Source organism: Heterocephalus glaber, unplaced genomic scaffold (assembly GCF_053883595.1).
Source record: "Heterocephalus glaber isolate CG9 unplaced genomic scaffold, H.glaber_assembly_v1.0 deba00000281, whole genome shotgun sequence".
NCBI lineage: Eukaryota > Metazoa > Chordata > Mammalia > Rodentia > Bathyergidae > Heterocephalus > Heterocephalus glaber.
The window spans coordinates 2,952,388-2,971,790 of NW_028258139.1; the positions used below are offsets into that span (position 1 = coordinate 2,952,388).

Genomic DNA, 19,403 nt, shown 5'->3' on the forward strand with positions numbered 1-19,403 from the left:
TCTCAGGCCTTATAAACATCAGTGATAGTAAATTAGCAAATCTCTGAAGGACTGGTTAGGAGAAAGTTTAGGTAAGAAAACATCAACTACTAGCAAGGGTGGCCAGCTATTCTCTGAATGCCTCTGAAACAAGTTTTGGCGTAAGTGAGAGTATCTTTTATTTTAAACTGAAATTTAAAAAATTTACCTTCTCCATGTGAGACATGGAGAAATGGCACAGCTACTGATTAAACTATTTGTTTGGAATCAATAAAATATATTTTCAGTGGATTTTTGCATTATAACTTTGAATTAAAAATGTCTATAAACTGATTCTGTATATCTAGGGAAGGCTTTTTTATTTAAATATGGGGTTGGAGAGGTGAGGCTAGAACTAAGCTTCATCATCCCTGCCTACCCTGCTACTCTCCCTCCAAAGCCAAAACAACACAGAGTATTTTTGCACCTGGGATCAATTTTTAGCTGAAGTCTAGTTCTGAAATAAACAAAGGGGGCAGTGTGCTTCCACTCTGAGAAATTTGGTGAAGGTTATCAGTGATTCAAGCCAAGCCATATTATACATGGTTATTCAATTGATAGAAATGGTCTCCATTAAAATTTTTTCTGTGGGCTGCTAATTGCTATTTTCAGCCTACAATTTCTTGCAGATGATTTGTTTGAAACCATGATTGTGGCTTCTGCTAAATCCTTTGAAATTCAGCCCTTTAATCCTATGCTGTACAAATTGTTTTAAAAGTACTGGTCTAATTAAGCAAATTGATGCAAATATCACTTGCCAAGACCAAATTCTTCTTGTCTAATGGACACTCTTTGTTCACATCATAACTTTAATTAAACTCATGGATTCTGACATGCACAGAGAAACGTGCTTTACTCATCCATAGCATCAGTGTCCCTGAAATTGAAGTGTGTCCAGGTTTCATGGTATAGTAGTGAAGCCCTGGGCCTTCCAGCTTAAAAGAATCACTAACAAGGTGTGTGTTTTGTTTGTTGAATTATGGTACAGAGCTTTTGATTCTATAAACGAAGATGATCCAATCACTTACAGCTAATGGCAGAGTGATCACTGAGAAATTATCACAATAATATCTTTTATACCCATCTAGTGTATTTTCACTTCAGACATTGCATTTTTTGTCTTCAGAAGTTCTATGATTTTCATTTTTATTTCTCACTAAATTATATTGTTTTTCTCTAGACTCTTGAACATAACATCATTGTCATCATATCATAATAATAGCTATTTTAGTACCTTTTTCTGAAAATTCAATAATCTCTTGCCATTTTTGGGTCCATTCTTGAATTAACTGATCTCCCAGTTATGGATCACATTTTCCTGCTGGCTTTTTTTTCTTTTGCCTGGAAAATGTTGATTGGGTGTTGTCCACTACTAGTCACTGTGGATGATGTTGGGTACTGGATTTTGTGGTGTTTCTTTAAATAGAGGTGGACGGGGTTCTGGAATGCAGTTACTTATAACCACTTGGATTCTTTCAAGTTGGGCTTTTAGGCTTTGTTAGGGAGAGAGTCTGGAACCACCTTTTGCCCTGGGCTAATTTAGTTCCATTCCTATGGCAATGCTTTTCTGAGGATGTTACTCAGACTTTAAGAAGTCTTTCTGTTTTCACTACTGGGGACACAAAGTCTTTGGAGTCCCCTGCTTTCTGATGCTTGTTCCTCTGCCTCAGGTAGCTTTCTTTTGTGCAGGGATCAGTGCTCACCTGAAGAATCTAGGAGATTTAAATCTGCAGGAGCTCTGTCTAGGGTGTGTCCTTCTTTCTGACGCTGCTCTGGGAATTCCACTCACCTTCTCTGGACTCAGATCTTCTGTCTTCCTTGCACCAAGATCTCAGGCTCCTATTTCAGTGTTTGGAAAGTGCCTTCTGCCATGTGTCATAACCCTGATTTACCTGTTGTTCACAGCCTGAAAATTGTTCTTTATTGTGTTTTGTGTGGTTTTCTAGTTGTTAAGGTGGAAGGGCAAGTCTGAGTCCTGTCAGCCATTGCCAGAGGGAAGAGACTGTGTGCCTTGAGTTTGAGAATCTGCTTCTCCTACTAAAGTGATGAACTAGGAAGCAATTCCATAAATGTCCAGTGAGCTCATACTAATTGCCATTGTCACAGTAAGCACTCTGAGGTATTAAAAAAGAATCAAAAGTTGTGCTTATTCCTCTAACAGTGCACTCAAACAAATGGGAACCAGGAGGTGTCACAAATCATAAGAGAGACAAAACATTGGGGGTTAAAAATGAAGGAAGTAGGCCGGAGCACAGCACAAGCACTTATGAGAATGAGGAGAAATGAGGAAAAATGGTATAGACAGAAGGTGCAGGAAGCACTTGGGTGCAAGGAGAGGGTGAGGTACTAGAGGGCAAGCATTCAAGAGCTATGGTGGGCAGCGGCTGCACCGGGGTTGAGCTTAATGTCTGCCTCTAGTTTGTACTATAACATTTATACTCAAGAGAGACATTCTGCTCATTTTAGGACCTCCTATCAACAATCACAAGGACAATTGACATGTTCTAAAAAATCTGTTTTGAAATTTATGGTAGGCTGAATAATGGCCCAAATCTCTAAAACTGTGATGGGTAGTTTGTTTTTTTTTTTTTAAATGAGAAAAGACACTCTGCAGGTGAGATGAAGTGAAGTCTCTTAAGAGGAGGGATTTTCCAGGTAGGCCCCCTGTACTTATATGGGCGAGAGCATGGCAGGAGTCTTCAGAAACAGAGGGAAAAGCGGTGGTGGAAATAGGGTTGGAGCAATGTACTTTGACGATGCAAGAATGGGCCACACACGGAGCAATGCAGGTGGCCACTAGAAACCCATAAATGCAAGGAAACCAATCCAGAGCCTCCAGGAGGAAGCGGCCTTGCTGACCCCTTGTGTTTAGTGCGCTGGAACTGAATTTGGAGTTCTGACATCCAGAACTGTAAGATGACAAAATCACATGCCTTTACACATTAAATTTGTAGTGACTTGCTGTGTCACAAACAGGAAATTAATACAGATTGTATATTTAAAGTGGCAAATTAAAGTGTCTGTTGGATAACTTTTTGTTATTACTTAAATGGAAACAGAAGAAAAGAGGGTGAGGAAAAAAAACATATGAAGTTGATCGTAGTTGGCTTTTTATGTGTTGTGATGCTTTACCTTGAAGTATGTTTTAGATTTGCTACACAGAATGTATTAATGGGCACAAAGGAAGATGAAGTTAGTGATAAATGTTGCTTACTTTTTAGCTCTGTGAATCTGAGCACTGTTTAAAATTGGGATACATCTTTTAAAATCAATCATCATTATTATTCTAGACATGTACAAAGTAATAATGATATAATTCAATAATACTGTTGACTATTCTAATTGCTTAACATAATTATCTTGTTTAGTCATCACCAAACACTATGCATGGGTATTACTACTTTCCTTATTTTGGAGACATCAAGACTGAGGTCAGAAGAGTTAAATACCTCGCTCAACTAGAAGTGAGCTGCTGTCATCTCTTAGATCCCCTGCCTCAAGAGCCTTGTTGAAGGTGAAGTCATCTCTGGTCATGCAGTTTGTTCACTGTCTCTGAGGACAAGATTTATGTGAAGATAAATAACCATGGGTAATTGTGGTGGGACCAAAGTGTTCTCCCCACTCCAATACGCAAATCTCTCTTCTGAAATGATGGGAAATTTTATGAACTCTGTGTATCATGATATTAAACTGTGTATCATGATATTAAACTATTTGGAGAAAGTTACCTTATTACATGGAGTAAAAGAAGATTCAAATCAGATGGACAGCTTGTTCTATCTGCCATACATTGTAGACTTAGGTGAAAGGACTCAACAATGCCTAACTCTGCTTTTCTTGTTACACAACTATGTCAGTGAAGGTTTCTATTCAGGTGAGCCACAGTACAAGCTACATGCATCACTGAAAAATTTCTAGTAGTCATGTTAGGAAAAAAGATAATATTAAAAATTAATTCAATATAACAAAATATTAACATTTGAGCATCGAATTATGGGCCGTATACCTTCTTTATTTATTTATTCTACATCTTTGAAAAACTGAATTTTACAGTTAGAAACTTCATATCTGAGTTTGATTCAGCTATGGTTCAATGGCTAAATGTGCTGAGGCCATAGCGTTGGACTGTGCAGAAATATGCTATACCATGTGTAGGTTATCTGCTATGCTGGGATCCACTGACACTTGGAATTAAAGGGAGCTAGAAATCCTTCTTCATTATCAAGCTCTCAGGAAGTTCTATAGGAAATCACATGGAGACCCTAGGATGTGGTTTGTCGGCTCTAATCCTGCTCTTGAAGGATCTGCTCTGAGTTACTGGTGCTGGAGATCCCCAAACCATCTGCTCCTCCAACAGCTGATTCTTGATTTTTTTTTTCCAATAAGGGGCACTACAAGGAGACTGGTAGGCAGAACAGAGGAGCAGGCTCATGCTTAGTATGCCCTGGTGGTGGCCACTGATAGCTTTCTTTCTGAGCACTCTTAAAATCACCCACATATATGCCCATCTTCAGGGGTCTCAGCTCTAGTTCTGCAGGACTGCCTCTCCCCAGGAAGCAGCAACCCGAGGAATCACAAGGCTGGCCACCAGGTACCTCCTCCAAGCTTCTTGAGGCTGAGGCTTTGTTCCTCCAGGCCTAAAGGAGGGAAGCTGCCTTTCACAGGTCCCTTCTCTGGGTTAATCAGTTGTTCACTCTTATTCCTCTAATACCTGTGAAATGAGTTCTCTTTATTAAATTTCTTCTGTTGAAACACCTGGCACGGTTACTGATATTTGGATAGGACCCATATTCTTTCCGGATGAAGAGTTAGTTTTGTGAATAGAGTGAAAGTATTCCTGGAAAGGAGCCCCCCACCCCCACCCCTGTATACTGGGGACTAAATTCAGGGCCTTGAAAAAAAAACAAAACTATTTTAGTGTGAGTGAATAGCCCAATGCTGGTTGAATTTTACAGGGATCTCTCTGGATTGACAGGTGGAAAATAAATCGACGTAGAGCAAGATGGCATTAGGAAGTTAACTAGTAGTTGCCCCCTAGCTTCTACCCATGTATTTAACAGGAAGACCCATGGTTATCCCTAAATATCTTCTCTTCTCCACACTTTAATCTATTAGCAACTCTCCCTAGAAAGCTCTTTTTCAACAATTCTGACTTAGTTTGATTGAGACTCAATATAGTGCTAGTTGTTTAAAAAAATGTTTCCCAGGTAATTCTAACATAGCCCCAGCCTGGGTCCTAGATCACAGTTCGTCACACTTTACCCTGCTTCAGAGTCATCAGGAGGGCTTGGTAACCACGAATTGCTGGACCTCACACCCAGAGATTCTGATGCAGTTGTTCTCAGGTGGGACCTGAAAAGTCCCCTTCCTGGCAAGTTCCAAGCAACTGCTCTTTGAGAACCATTGGCCTGGGGAGTTATCCTGTACAGTATGTGGCCATGACAGCCTCTTCCACCAGTTCTGTCCTTCCACTGTTATCTCTCTGCAACTTGTTCTTCAGTATACTTTCCAGTGAGGTTTGTTTTTTTTTTTTTTTTTTGTACCAGGGATTGAACTCTGGACCTTGTGCTTGCGAGGCAGGTGCCAGAACCACTGAGGTAAATCCCTGGCCCATCCAGTGAGGTTTTGAAAAAGTGAAATGAATATCATGAACCTCTGTGTCCCTCATTTTGCTTCAAAATCTCCAGGAGCTTCCAGTACCATTACCAGAAAATCCAAAGCCCCTTTCCAGTCTACACTGTCAGAGGAATCTTGCCCTGACTACCACTCAGGGTCCATCTTAAAGCTTACCCCCTTGCCCCTACTGTCCCGTCCATGGGCTTGCCTTCCAGTTGGTGTTGCCCGAAGGCTTTTCGTGGGCTCCCCTTTTATCTACAGTGAAGGATTTTTACTGGATATTTCCATGCATGGCTGGCTCCTTATCATCCCAGGCTCAAGTCAAATGTTGCTTTCATATCCTTCCACTCCCAGAATTCACTCTAGATCTTATCTAATTTTATTTTCTTAGCCAGGCATGGTGGTACATGCCTGCAATCCTAGCACTCTGGAGGCTGGGGCGGGAGAATGGCCAGAAGTTCAAGTCCAGCCTGGACTACATACCAGGATTCTATCTCAAAAACATATATATATATATATATTTTTTTTTTCCTTGCAACACTTAGATCTTTCAGTTGTTTGTTAGCTTGGCTATCTCTGGCTCCTTTTCAGGAATGTGATCAATGTGATTTCTATGACGTTGGGAAATTGGGCTCTGTGGCAGACAAGTGTCTGGAGCACCTAGAACAAGACAGAAAATTGGAGCCTCTGATAAATATCAGTTGGATGAACAAAGTAATGTACTGTTATCAGGAAAAATGTCCAAGGAAAAGAGACAAGTACACTTACACATAGTTTTAGGGTGACTCTTCTTCCAGTTTGCCTGGGACGAAAGGGGATTCCTAGGGTGTGAAATGTTCATTGCCGAAACTGGAAAAGTGCTTGGCAAACCCAGAGAAGTTGGCCACTGCAGTGCTTATGTATGCGTGGAGATTTTCCAGCTCATTATCTTGTTCTAACACTCTCTGTGCAGTCCCTTTAGCTTCTAAGACACTTCTAAGTTCTAAGACACTTGTAGCTTTATAAAACCAGGATGCACCTTGAAATGTCTTTCGATACTGCTTACAGTAGGAATAAGAAATTATTCTAGATTTGTCTGGTTCTGTCATCCTATTGGACAATGTTTCTTGTTAAAAAAAAAGAAAAGAAAAGATGGGAGGTGCTTAGGTTGAAATTTAAACCCTAGTCTCCATCCAGATCAAGGACTTTTAAGTTTAGATCTTGAATAAGGCAAAGTAAGCAACATAAGGTAGAGAAAGATCAAGTGGAGGTTGAATGGGAGAAAAAGAGCTGAGGAACTATTAGACCAATAGTTTAAGTAAGCCTCACCCCAATCCAGAAAATAATGAATGAATAAATTGTATAGCGGTACTAAAAACTGTGATGATGAAGGCAGCATGTTCTTAACGCGTTACCTGCCTATTCAGGGGACATCTGGTTTTGATGAGCTAGTTTTTCTTATCCTTCCCTTACAAGGGCCTGAATTCTTCCCTTTTGCTCCTAGCTCCACACCTCTGTTTCTCATCACAATTTACAGTGCTGTCTTCACTGAGTTCCTTGTCTCTTCTTCTCCTTCTTCGTCTTCTTCTCCTTCTCCTTCTCCTTCTCCTTCTCCTTCTTCTTCGTCTTCGTCTTCGTCTTCTTCTTCTTCCTCTTCCTCTTCTTCTTCTTCCTCTTCCTCTTCTTCTTCCTCTTCTTCTTCTTCCTCCTCCTCCCCCTCCTCCTCCTCCCCCCTCCCCCCCCTTCCTTCTTCTTCTTCCTTTTTTTTGGTACCAGGGATCAAACTTGGGACCACTGAGCTAAATCTCCAGCCCAAAAAGTATAAGTCATTAACCGAATTACCTAGTGAGGACTGTAACCTCTGTCAGGTGACTCCAGAGCTAGATCCAGATCTTTGATATTTATGTAAAATATCATACCTGAGGTGGCATCTTTCCTTCCATAAATCCTAAATGAATTAAAAATGTTTTCTATGCTTTAGTTCAAAGTAATCTTACAGCATTCATGCCAAGTAGCATTCTTCATAGTTTGCATAATTTTATCATTTTTGAAATGCATAGAGCCATCATGCTATTTTGATGCAAGCAGGACACTCAGGTGCCATTAGAGACCAGGATGCATTTTGCATGAAGTCTGTCATGTCTCTACCTTGGCTTATGACATCATTAATTTTCTTCAATGAAGCATTAGTTAACAGAAGTGCTTTTAAAAATCACACTCAATAAGATAAAGCATTTAAAAATAATTTACTCAACTTCAGAGAGGTCCAACATATCAAACACAAGACTGGCAATTAATGCCTATTGTATGAATAGCACTGAAATGATTGGAGGGCTCCCATGAGGGAGAAATTTGAAGCGGCCACATTTGGTACCAGGTGTTTGAGTAAAGGGTGTTATTTATCTTGAGATGTAATTGGGGTCAGCTACACAACAAAGAGGTTTAAACTTTATGCCTCAGCTATTATTGCTGGGCCAACCCCAACCCCTTTCACCCAACTCTGGTTCCATCACCATCACTAATAATCATTTTCTTACTGGGAGTTATCAATAAGATTATAGCTATTGTCAGACTCTGTTAGCCAAAAATTACTGAGTCAGCATTTGAAGTCCAGCAGCTGCAGAGTTTGTCATTCAGCACACTCTTAACAATGCAGAGTGTGTGCATGAGTGCACACATGCATGTGTGTGTGTGTGTGAACTGAAGTAGCATGTAAGTGTAGGTATGTTAAGTTATACACAGTCACACGTTTTTATGGGTCCCTAAGGGATTGTTTGGCTATGTATAGATTAGAAATTCCTTATCAATAGAAGCTATATGAATTGGGTACTATCCTCTGTTAGAAAATGCAGTGTAAAGAAACTATGTAGCTCAAAACCTAGAAGCCAAAAATAATATTATTACATTAAAATATATGTATTTCTTTTCTGTCCCTGAATATAAGACGTATACAAGTTATACAGAAGCAGTAACCGAACAATTGTAAATCTGAGTATATTTTTAAAGAAAACAATATGTAGTTATATCAGCAGTTTTTCACTTACTCATTCTGTAACATTTCACCAATTTTAGTATTCTAACATAATATGAAAATCCAAAATGTATTTATTACATATCATTTTAGGTATGGAATATAATTGTCATGACACAGATTCTTTTATTATATATTCTTTTATTATATGGGCCATTTTAAACATTTGCTTAAATGCTTATGGTTCACGAATTCCTGTTATGGAAACCTCTCTTTCCAGTGAAGATTATTTTAACGGCTTTCATTTTAAACTAAGTCTTCACCATCTGTTCTTTCTTTTATTCTAAATACTAAAGGAAATCAATTTCAATGCATCATAAAAGAGCCATTTTATGTTTTTAACATCCCTGTCTGGGTCTTGACTCTCAGTGTAAATGTACGTTGGCGATCTCCAAAAACATCTGGAGTAAAACAGCTGTCCGCTGCCTTCTGATTTGGACTGTTTCCCAGGGAAGACAAGAAGTCATTTTTAAATGAATGTATAGCAGACTAGCACACCCCCTTTTCTTCCCTGTCTGAAGTGGACTGTTGCTATTACACTAGTAAAGATGTGGCAGTTTTAATTTAAAGCTACTGAGGCTCTATGAATAAGCTGAGTTTTGATTTTCAGGCAAAGTTTTCTTCCCCTCAAGATTTTCTAAACTATTAGCACTTGAAAATTTTATTTATTGATTGATCGCATTTGCTTTGTAGCCAAACCTCAGAAACACATTTCTAGAGTGTAGAGACTTGTGCTGACAGTTGCTGCAGGAAGTTTCAAATGACTAAGAGGTCACAAGAGAACGGAGAATCCATGCATATGACAGTGTCAGCAGAGGCTGACTGCAAACTGGAAGATATTTCCAAGAAGATATTGATAGGTGGGGCTCAGCCTGTCCACAGTGAGCACCCAGTGCGCATTCGGGCTTCTTTGTTCTTTCTGTGCTGTGGAATCCCCAGCTAAGGCTGCAGGGACATGAAGGTCCTTGAGGTCCTTATGCTTACACAGTGACATTGTGGCCAATTTGGCTTTCTCGTGATAGGTTTGGGTACACTTAGTGTGTTTCAAAGTTGTGGTGGTCCTGGTGATGTAGGCATTGGGAAGAATCAAGGCGGATGTGTTCTCTGTCACAGCGAAGGCCCCTCACACCACTTCCTGCGCCTGAAGCCGCTGCTGTGTGGGACTTGCTGTGTGGCAGTCCCGGGCCTGGGCTGTCACCATGGGAGTGCCAGTGCACCAGTCACAGGATGGCGTTTCTTAAAGGGTGGCTTCTGGGCGGCAGAGCTTTGCACCATCAGTTCTCTCCTGTCCATTCCAAGGTGCTCAGTGACTTTCAGCAGCAGAGAGCGGTGACTTCAAGCGCAGTTGTGCCGCTCTAGGGTTTCCTTGGGAGTAGATTGTGGCCTGAAACAAAATGCATGTTCCTCATGGCAGGGTGGATGCCAATCATGATGGCCAGTTTGGGAAAGAAGATATGAAGGGCTTGGAGTGTCTTTCGTAAAGGTCATTGAATGCTAGGAAGATAAAGAACCCATTGATGTGACATGCATATGAGGAAAGAAATTTAGTGAGTGTTTTCCCCGACAGTACTGGAACCTAGGTTCTTGTGCATGCTAGGCAAGCACTCTACTGCTGAGCTACATGTCCAACCCTTTTTTTCAATTTTATTTTGAGACTGAGTCTAACCAAGTTGCTCAGGCCGGCTGAGAAATTGTGATTCTCAGGCCTCAGCCTTCTGAATGGCTTGGCTTATAGGCATGTGCCACTGTGCCTGGCAAGGCATTTAGTTTTTTAAAAAAGAAATGTCTGTTAAATACTTAACTGATATTATTTAAAAAATGAATAAGGAATGTTATGTATTCAGTGAGTAGGACAAATAGCATGATCAAAAAATTTTATTTCATTAAGGAGAGAAGGGGCAGAGAAAATATTTGAGGAAAGAAGACAGAAAATTTTCAGGGAAAGGGAATACAGGAAAAGTGGTGAGACAGGAATAGGGGTCATGAAAGAGGGATGCCTGCGGAGAGGTGGCTGTAAGCGTTAGCTGAATTTTCTTTTAAAATACAGTACTGGGCTGGGGATTTAGCTCGGTGGTTCTGCTGCCTGCCTCGAAAGCACAAGGTCCTGAGTTCAATCCCCGGTACCAAAAAAAAGAAAAAAAGTAATAAATAAATAAAGTTCAGTACTATATGAGGTGTGATAGAAAAATATGATGCACATTTAAATTAAAAAAACTATTATAGTAAAAGACACAGTGACACATTAATCCTTCTCACAATGTTCCCCTTTGCTTCAGACACACTTATCCTATTATTCTTGCCACTTTCTGAAAGCATTTCTGGAAGTCCTCTTTAGGGATTGTCTTTAGTTGTACTCTTAGGGCTATCGCAGTGTTTACCTTTCATGGTCCTTTTGCCTTTGGGAAAGAGCCAGAAGTTGAGCAGTACCAGGTCCAGTGAATAAAGTGGATAAGGATGCACCGTAGGATTTTTATGCCGTTCCATTAGATGGCACTCAGCTGCAGCATCCACTGTATTATTGATTGCGCCTTGTGATGGCAAGAGGACTTTTCAAAGGCACTTCAGAAAGTGGCAAGAACAATGGGAGAGGTGTGCTGGAAGTGAGGGAAAATATTTTGAGAGGGCAATGGCAATATGTCTTTACTGTAATAAATTTTACAAATTTAAGCATTCACTGTATTTTTCAGTCTCACCTTGTAACTAGTTTTCTACTCAGGTTGTGGACCTCTGATTGTTATTACTTAGCTAAAGTTTTTTGCCCTTTTTAAGTTGATTGCTTACAGATGCTAAGCTATTCTAAAACATTAACTTTTAGAACAGACATTAAGAATTCAAATGTCATCAGAGACCAGATAAGAAATATAAATGAGTGAGGCTGAATGCAGAAAACAAATTGTTAGAAACATCACATTTTTAAAATTTTTCACTAAACTGTAGTTTAAACACCAACATACTATATACACATATACACAAAGCATAACGTTGGTTGTTCTTTTAAGAAAGAATTGGGAATCTTTTTTTTATTTTTTATTTTTATTTATTTATTTTTAGAGAGAATCTTTTATTTTACTTCTAGACCAAGATCTGAAAGTCAGGTCTCTCATTTTGCATTGTGATGCATGTGTAGAATTTGGCCTTGACTCCTTTAGCTGGGAAATAGATTTAGATTAATTCAATGTTGTGTTGTACAGGCTGCTATGCACAAAGGCAGATATGTAAGCACATAGACACAATCTTTGTATAATGATTTTATTGTTCTGATGTAGTTGAAAAATCCTGGTATTTCAAAATCATCTCATTTAGACGTCAGTATTTTACTAGTTTGGCCATTTCCATTTCTACATTTTTATTAATAGTTTCAGTATTACTGAGAAAGGAAAAACCCCCATCAGTTCAGTCCCCTCAGTGTGGACTTGTTAAATTCAAAAACGCTGTGAATAATGTGTAGAAGTTTTACTTCTTGTTTATTCTTAAGAATTGAAATCTTCAGTTCTGCCTGAGAATAGCTTTTTGGCAAACTGTGTCTCCCTCTAGTGATATGAGTCATGGTTCTTTTGAAAGCACAGTAAAAGTTGGGTCCTTTGAAAGAAAACTATCCAATCCACAAAAAAGATACTACTAAAAAATAAAGTTAGCACAATGCTACGTGTTTACTTGACTATTGGAATAGAGATTTGGAGACAATATTTATTATGTTTTTGAGGTAGGTGTTCATCCTACATGATATTATGTTTGCTTCAGAAAAGTTTTTATAACGCAGAGCTCTCCTCATATATGTTACTTTGTTAAATAAAAGGCAATTTACATATTAACTGCTATCACGGAAATAGGACAATCTTGCAGCTCTCTGGACTTCAAAGGATAGAAACAAGCCTGGTGCAGTATGTGGTGCATGCCTGAAGAGTTCAAGACCAACCTGGGCAATGTATCGAGACACTTGTTTAAAAAAGAAGAAAAGATAAAAACAAAGGCTCATGTCTCAAATGGTGTGCTGTCACTATGGTGGTAAACCCCACTCTTTCTTCTGTCCTTCACTATTTAGTACACACTTGTCATTCACAGGAATGAGCACAGTCATCCCAAAGCAAAGTGTGGCCACAACAAAATCATCTCCAGAAGTATTTCAGAAAATTCCCTGTTCTATTTCAGTATTCAAATTTTTTTGTCCAGAGTATTACTTTTGCAGACAAAGCACTTAGACTCCCAGCTCAGGCCTGCAAGCTCAAGGGAAAATGGTATTTGCAGAGGAGAGTTCTCATGAGCTGTGGAGACCTCCCAAGCAACCGGGGAGCCACATCTGCTGAGGTGCTTCTGCGTTAGACAAGTTGCTAACAGCCTGGGTCTGCTGCTTTAAAAGTGAAGGAAGTGGCTTTCCAAAGTGAAAGTCACAAGGCAACTCCTTAAGTCAGTAAGACCACCCTCGTGGCTGTGGGGGAGAGGGGACTGTAGGTGGTGGGAGTGGTCAGCAGGGAGGGGCCCTGAGGCTCCAGGACGGTTTCAGGATTCCTCTTAGGGAGGAAGAGCTGATCTTGAAAAGGCACCTGCCACGGACCCTTTGGAAGGCAACTCTGGCGGCTGAGGAAGACTGTAGAATAAGCAGCAAACACCTGCTACCGTCCAGGACCCTGAACAGCCCTCATCCACCAGTCTCTTACAGGCTTTCTGGAAAGTAGTTACTTTTGAAAAGAGAAGTATTAAATAAGTAACATCTTTGTTATCTTAAAGGGGTGTATTGGTCAGTGTGCTCCAAAAAACCAGAACCAATAGAATGTGTCTATATGTATATCTCTCTACAGTGAACCTGTGACTTACAAACTCAATTCGTTCTCGAGGCCTGGTTGTAACTCAAGTTGGTCAATTGAAGGTTCAGGCTCCTCTACACAGCCTTCAGTCTCTCTCCTGTATACAGGCGGATCTCAGTGTCCTTAGAGAGACATTGGCCCAGGGTTTCTCAGTTAACCCCACACAGGAAGGGATGTTGTAATATTCCTTCCAGAACTCTTTAAGGGTTAAATTTGCATCTGAGACCATCTGGAAGCACAAGTGTCTGGCATTCGGGTCGTAACTCAAGACTTTGGTTGTAAGTTAAAACTAAAATTCCAGTTATAACCCAAGTTGTTTGTATGTCAGGCTGGTTGTAACTCGAGCCCCACTGTAACTCTATCATACCCCATTCATCTCTCTAGGTTTATTTTAAGGAATCTGCTTAGGGGATACTAGGGACCAGACTCAAGGAAGAGTTGGTGCTAGTTAGAATTCCTTCTGTCCATGGCTGTGTCCAAGTTTTCTTTTCTTATAGGAACACCAGTCACACTGGGTGAGGACTCACCCTCACTGCAACGTAATTATCCCTATGAACACCCTTTTTCCAAATACAACCACACTCTGAGGTCCTGGAGGTAACACTTCACCATATGAATTTTTGAGAGACATAATTCAGACATAACTGAGGCACAAAGAATATTTTATTTTCAAAAAATGGCATGTGGGCCTGGGGATTTAGCTAAGTGGTGCCGTCACCTGCCTCACAAGCGCAAGGTCCTTAGTTCTATCCCTGGTACCAAAAAAAACCAACCAAACAAACAAAAAGGCATGTGGGCCAGGTGTGGTGGTGCATGGGGCAGGCCTATAATGCAAGCACTCTGGGAGGCTGAGGTGAGAAGCTCTCAAATTCTAGCCCAGCCCGGGCAACTTGACAGCTTAGTAAGACCCTGTTTCCAAAAAAAAAAAAAAAAATTTTAAAAAAGGACTGGGGAGGTAGGTCAGTGTGAAGACCCTGAGCTCAATCCCTAATAACACACACGCACACACACACACACAGACACACACACACACACACACACCGTGTATAAGCAAAATATAGTGGCTCCCGTATTGGTTTTAGGATGACTTAATACCTGTGCTTGCACTGTGTCAGGGACTTGGCAATAACAGATTTATTCCATAATCAGTTATCAGTCAGGTGCTATTGTTAGGCCCCGTTTTCAGGTGCCGAAAGGAAACGCACAGAGGTGAAGGTCTTGCCCCCGGGAGGAAGTGAGGAGGAAGAGGCAGCCAGGGACTGAGACTGACAATTGGGCTCCAAGAAATACTATACCCAGCAAACCACACCAGGAACGGTGAACAACTTTCAAAGTGTTGCATTTCAATTTATGGCCAAAAGCCTTGGAGCCCTCATGAGAATGCAGATTCCTGGGCTCAGCATCAGAGTTAGTGGGTTAAAATCTCTTGGGAATTGAGGATGAGGGGTATAATCTGTATTTTTAACAGGGACTTTTATGCCAGTGAACATTGGAGGTGTACTAGAATTATTTTGTAAGGTTCATCTGACTCTGCTTCTTGCAGTTCCTGATTCTAATGGTTAATAGCATTTACTATCTTGTGAGTGTAGCTTTTTTTGGAATTTATTCACTTATTTAACCAATATTCACCAAGCAATATTTCTAGGTTCTGTTGTGGGTTTATAAGGATAAGCCAGATGTGGAACTTCTCTTCAAAGACCATATAATATTATGTTGGTATTATTAGTTGTAAAATGTTCTTTCAAATGAGAAATATCTGTACCTGATTCTATTTTTACAGACTCTATTTTTCATAAATGTGAGTGCTTTTATTTGCTATACAAGAATGGCTCTATAAATCATGTATTTTAGTTAACTCTCTTAATTTTCTGGTAGGAAGGTGAATAACATGCATTATTATCTGTAAATAATCAAGACTATGTTTTGGGGAGAAGAATAGTGAAAAATGTAGGCCAGCTGCTGCTATTATTTCAGGTTTTGCATTGCTCTTGGGTTTTTGTGCTTGTATTGGAGTGTGCAGGTGCATGTATGTTTGTGATCCAGATAAAAATGTTAAACCTATCATTAAAACAGTTCTTTAAAAAAACAAATTCTTTTTATGATGAGTAAAAATAAATTCACTGGTTCCTAATGTTCTTCCGCCACAAATGTTGTGAGAGAGACACTATTGCTTCCACCTTTTACCACCGGATGCCTTTTGGCTGGAGGCGATCCTGGGTGTGATTATTTGGCTTCAGAGTGCCAGGTCCTCTGTGTGTGGCAGATGTGCTCAGGCTAGTTGTGTGATGCCACTTCCAAGGGTCACAGGGCTCAGCTCCTCTGCAGTTCCAGACTGTGCTACAGAGTCTGGCAGCCCTGTGAATTCACTGCTTCCCATCTCCCTTTCCCATTCCTCTAGCCCTTACTCTCTGCATGATGAAATTAAAGACACGGATAGATATCAGTGCAATATCAACTGTCCATAGCACAAGGGTGCAAGGCTTATTATACATTAACTACTTTTCTTTTTTGAGACAGGGTCTTGAAATGTACCCTAAGCTGTCCTCGAAGTCACCATCCTCATGCCTCAGCCTTCTGAGTGCTGGGATTACAGGTATCTGTGCCCAACACATTGACTACTCTTAATGCATACACTGGTGTGTGTGTGTGTGTGTGTGTGTGTGTGTAAAGTTTGAAGTGTGGTGGGGTGCGAGGGAGTAGGAAGGTAGAGAGAAGGAGTGGAGTTTTCCTTTCCTAAGATCAGAGACTGTATTAGCTTTCCGTTCCTATGACAAATACTGGAGATAAATCAATTTAAAAGGGGGTAAAGTTTATTTTGTTTCATGGTTTCAGAGTTTGCAGACTATGGCCCTTGGCCACAGTGCTTTGGCCCTGTGTCGGGCAGCATATCAGGTTCGGAGCGCTGTACACCTAATGGTGGCTTGGAAGCAAAGACACAGAGAGAAGGGGAAAGATGGGGCCAGGTCCCAGTATCCCCTCAAGGACATGTGTCCAGTGACTTAATTTCCTTCCACTAGGGCCCCACCTTCTAAGGGATCGACACCCCTACTATGCCACAGGCTGGTGGCCAAGCTTTTTAGCATATGGACCTTTGGGGGACATTTAAAATCCAGACCATAGCAGAGACTTTCCAGAGAATTGGAGTAAGTCTTCCTCCAACGGTGGTCTCCTTAAAGGGTCAGTGGGCTCAAGGTGTCTAAGCAGTGAATCCTTTTTGTATTAAATCAAGGCTAATTGTTAGAGGTTTTGTTTGTTTTGGTTTTGGATTTTCTGCTTTATTCGAGAGTGAGTCTTTTAAAGTCATTTGTATCACTCAGCTCATTCTGGTTACCTACTAGTTGGTGGAAAAGGGCCCAGAATTCTCCCTCAGAGCAGCTGGGAGGCTCTTCCCACCACACCACAAGACAGGGGCTTGACTTTTAATTAAGGCCTGGGCGGCTACCTACCTTTGACGGGAATACTGACACAAACATAGAAATACATCTGGAGATGAGGTGGCGGCAGTCACAGAGACTAGGAGGCCACCAAGTTGACAGAAAGCACAGCTGGGGTGGGGCCTCACCGCCCCACTCTGCGACTGCTCCCCTCCCACTCTGGACTTGCTTTCTGGAGCTCTATTTCTCAACTGAATCTTTTCCTTATGCTGCCTCTTGGGTCAGGGAGGAATCCCACTCCCTATTGATTGCTTATTGTTTTTGCCACTTCACGTTATATATTATTTCTCTAGGGAAGCCCTGGAAAGGTGGACTACTCTTGCTATTTGCTCCTTAGATATTATGTTTCTCCTCTTTAAAATGCACCCCAACATTTTATTTCTTGCATATTTGTCTTGGTCACTAGATACAAGCTCTGTGAGTAGAAGAATTTGTCCTTTTTTGCCCATGTGTCAACAGGACCCTCCACACTGCCTGGACCATAGTGTGTGCTATGCAAATATTGGCATATTTAAATCGAGGCACTCTCTCCCATAAACCCTTTGTAGCTAAGCTGCCTCTGATTCAATGCTAGTTCTGAGAAGTATTAGTTCAACTTATCTCTGTCTTTAATGCTAACCCTGAAATTGATCATTCATTCTGGTCCCTTCTAGGGGAATCTTGAATAAGCATAGTGTTTGACTCTTACAGAGCAGAGGCTGTGTTCTAGAGCTCAAGGGCTCCTTGGATGTGATTTCGGGCCTCTGCAGGGTGAGAGAGAGGTTGGCTTTGTAGGCTCTGATCAACCCACACCTCAGTCTCAGAAGTAGTAACCCTAAGAGACAGGTACTGCTCTAAGCACTTTACACAAATGAATTAATTTCTCCTGGCAACACGCAGTGGGAAGGGGAAACCGAGGCATAGGCCAGGCATGTGGTCTGTTCGAGATCACCCAGAGAGTAAATGTGGAGCTAGATTTGAAGCCAACAACCTGGTTCCAAGCTGTGCTCCTGATAACTAGAGTCTAATGCTTTTGTCTTATTGTGGCCACTTGGCTCTTGTGTGTCTTGGGGTCACTGTTCAGGGCTTGAACTCTCTCACTAGAATGTGCCTGAGTAGCCAAGATCTTCTCAAGCAGCTTGCAGTGGAGTTAAGCTTTATTTCCGTGGTCCTGGGGCTGAGTCCTGAGTTTGGGGACAGTTTCCGTGTTCCCGTGTGGAGATGGGTAGACTGACACTCACTGGGGAGCGAGCTTGACCTGAAGAGCAGGGAACGGAGCCCCAGGGGCATCTCTGTGTGCTGGCCCTGGGTTGCTCTCTGTGGAGATTAGGAGCAGCCTCAGTCCTCCTGCCAGCCTGTGTTCTCCCCTCCTGACAGGGGAGGTAAACCTCAGAGGGCCTGAGGAGTCCCCTGGGACGAGAGCTACAAGGAGGCTGAGTCCCCAGAGGCGGCCCCCAGGCAGGATCCTGGCTGCCTTGGTTAAATCATTTAGTTGTCTTCTAGATGTCTTTCTCTTCCTCATCAATTTGTGTTCTTCAAAGAGCAAAAAGCACAGTGCACCCTGAGGGCCGCTGTGTGGCTGGCTGTCGCTGATGCAGGCTGACCCATGAGCCAATGCATCTGTATGAGGTGTCCTCCTGAACTCTGGGAGCTCGCGCCTCCCAGCCTGGCGCCCCCGCCTCCGGGAAGCCTGGTCGCCTTGCTGCCCTGCGTGTATCCTTGGCTCCCAGACCCTCTGAGCTGCAGGCTGCTGTTCCGTGCCTTTAGTCAATGGCACTTGCGGGGACATCACTTAAGAAAGGACAGCTGTGATGTTTGCTGATGTGTAGAGGGCACCCCCTTCCCTAAGCAGAGTTTGGGTTTCACGGAAAGGTGGGAAGTAAAGAGACTTTTAAAAATTAATGGCATCAGACTGTACATATAAAACAATGATAAATCAGCAACCCTTTTTACTATACTGAAGAGCAGTTCCAGCCTCATTTTCTTTTAAGACTGATTGTTCTTTTAAAAATGTTGGATGCATAGAACACCTCACAGTTACACGTCCAGCTGTTAACCCTGGACTTACCGTAAAAAGACAAATCTCCGGCTGCCGGGCCCAGGTTTGGCTCCTGGGCCCTGGAAGCCGATAGGGGGCGCCGCAGAGGCGGCAGCGCGGGCGAGGAGGAGCGCAGAGTGGCCGCGCCATCTGTGTCCGCGAGGACGCGCCTGGCCCGCGCTCTTCTCCGATTCCATCTTTTTCCCTTTTGCAGCTTCCCACTTCCCATCTGTGCCCACCCACTGGTTTCTCAAAGAATTAAAACAAAATTGGCGTGATTGCAGGAAAAGGCATCAGGAGTGTGTGGGCGCGGCGGCCTGGGTGCACGCGGTCGGAGACGCTGGGCCGCAGCGCCCTGCCCTGGCCGCCTTCTCGGGCCCATTCCGGAAGCTGTGACCCGGTGTCACCCACTGGGGCTGTGCATTTTGCCGCACGGTGGAGATGGAAGCGCTAGTTGTACTTTGTAAGTTGCCAGCAAAACATTTTCTTTTTCTTTTCTTCTTTGC

At 42.0% G+C, this 19,403-nt stretch overlaps 1 long non-coding RNA gene across 1 annotated transcript in view; it reads left to right on the forward strand.

Moving 5' to 3' along the window:
* LOC147830189 (uncharacterized) overlaps positions 1-3,907 on the forward strand; it is a 44,967-nt gene extending 41,060 nt beyond the window's left edge. The window contains exon 3 of the long non-coding RNA XR_015440620.1: positions 3,387-3,907. This is a non-coding gene — a long non-coding RNA (uncharacterized LOC147830189). The remainder of the gene's footprint in view (positions 1-3,386) is intronic.
* Positions 3,908-19,403: the final 15,496 nt, after the last annotated feature.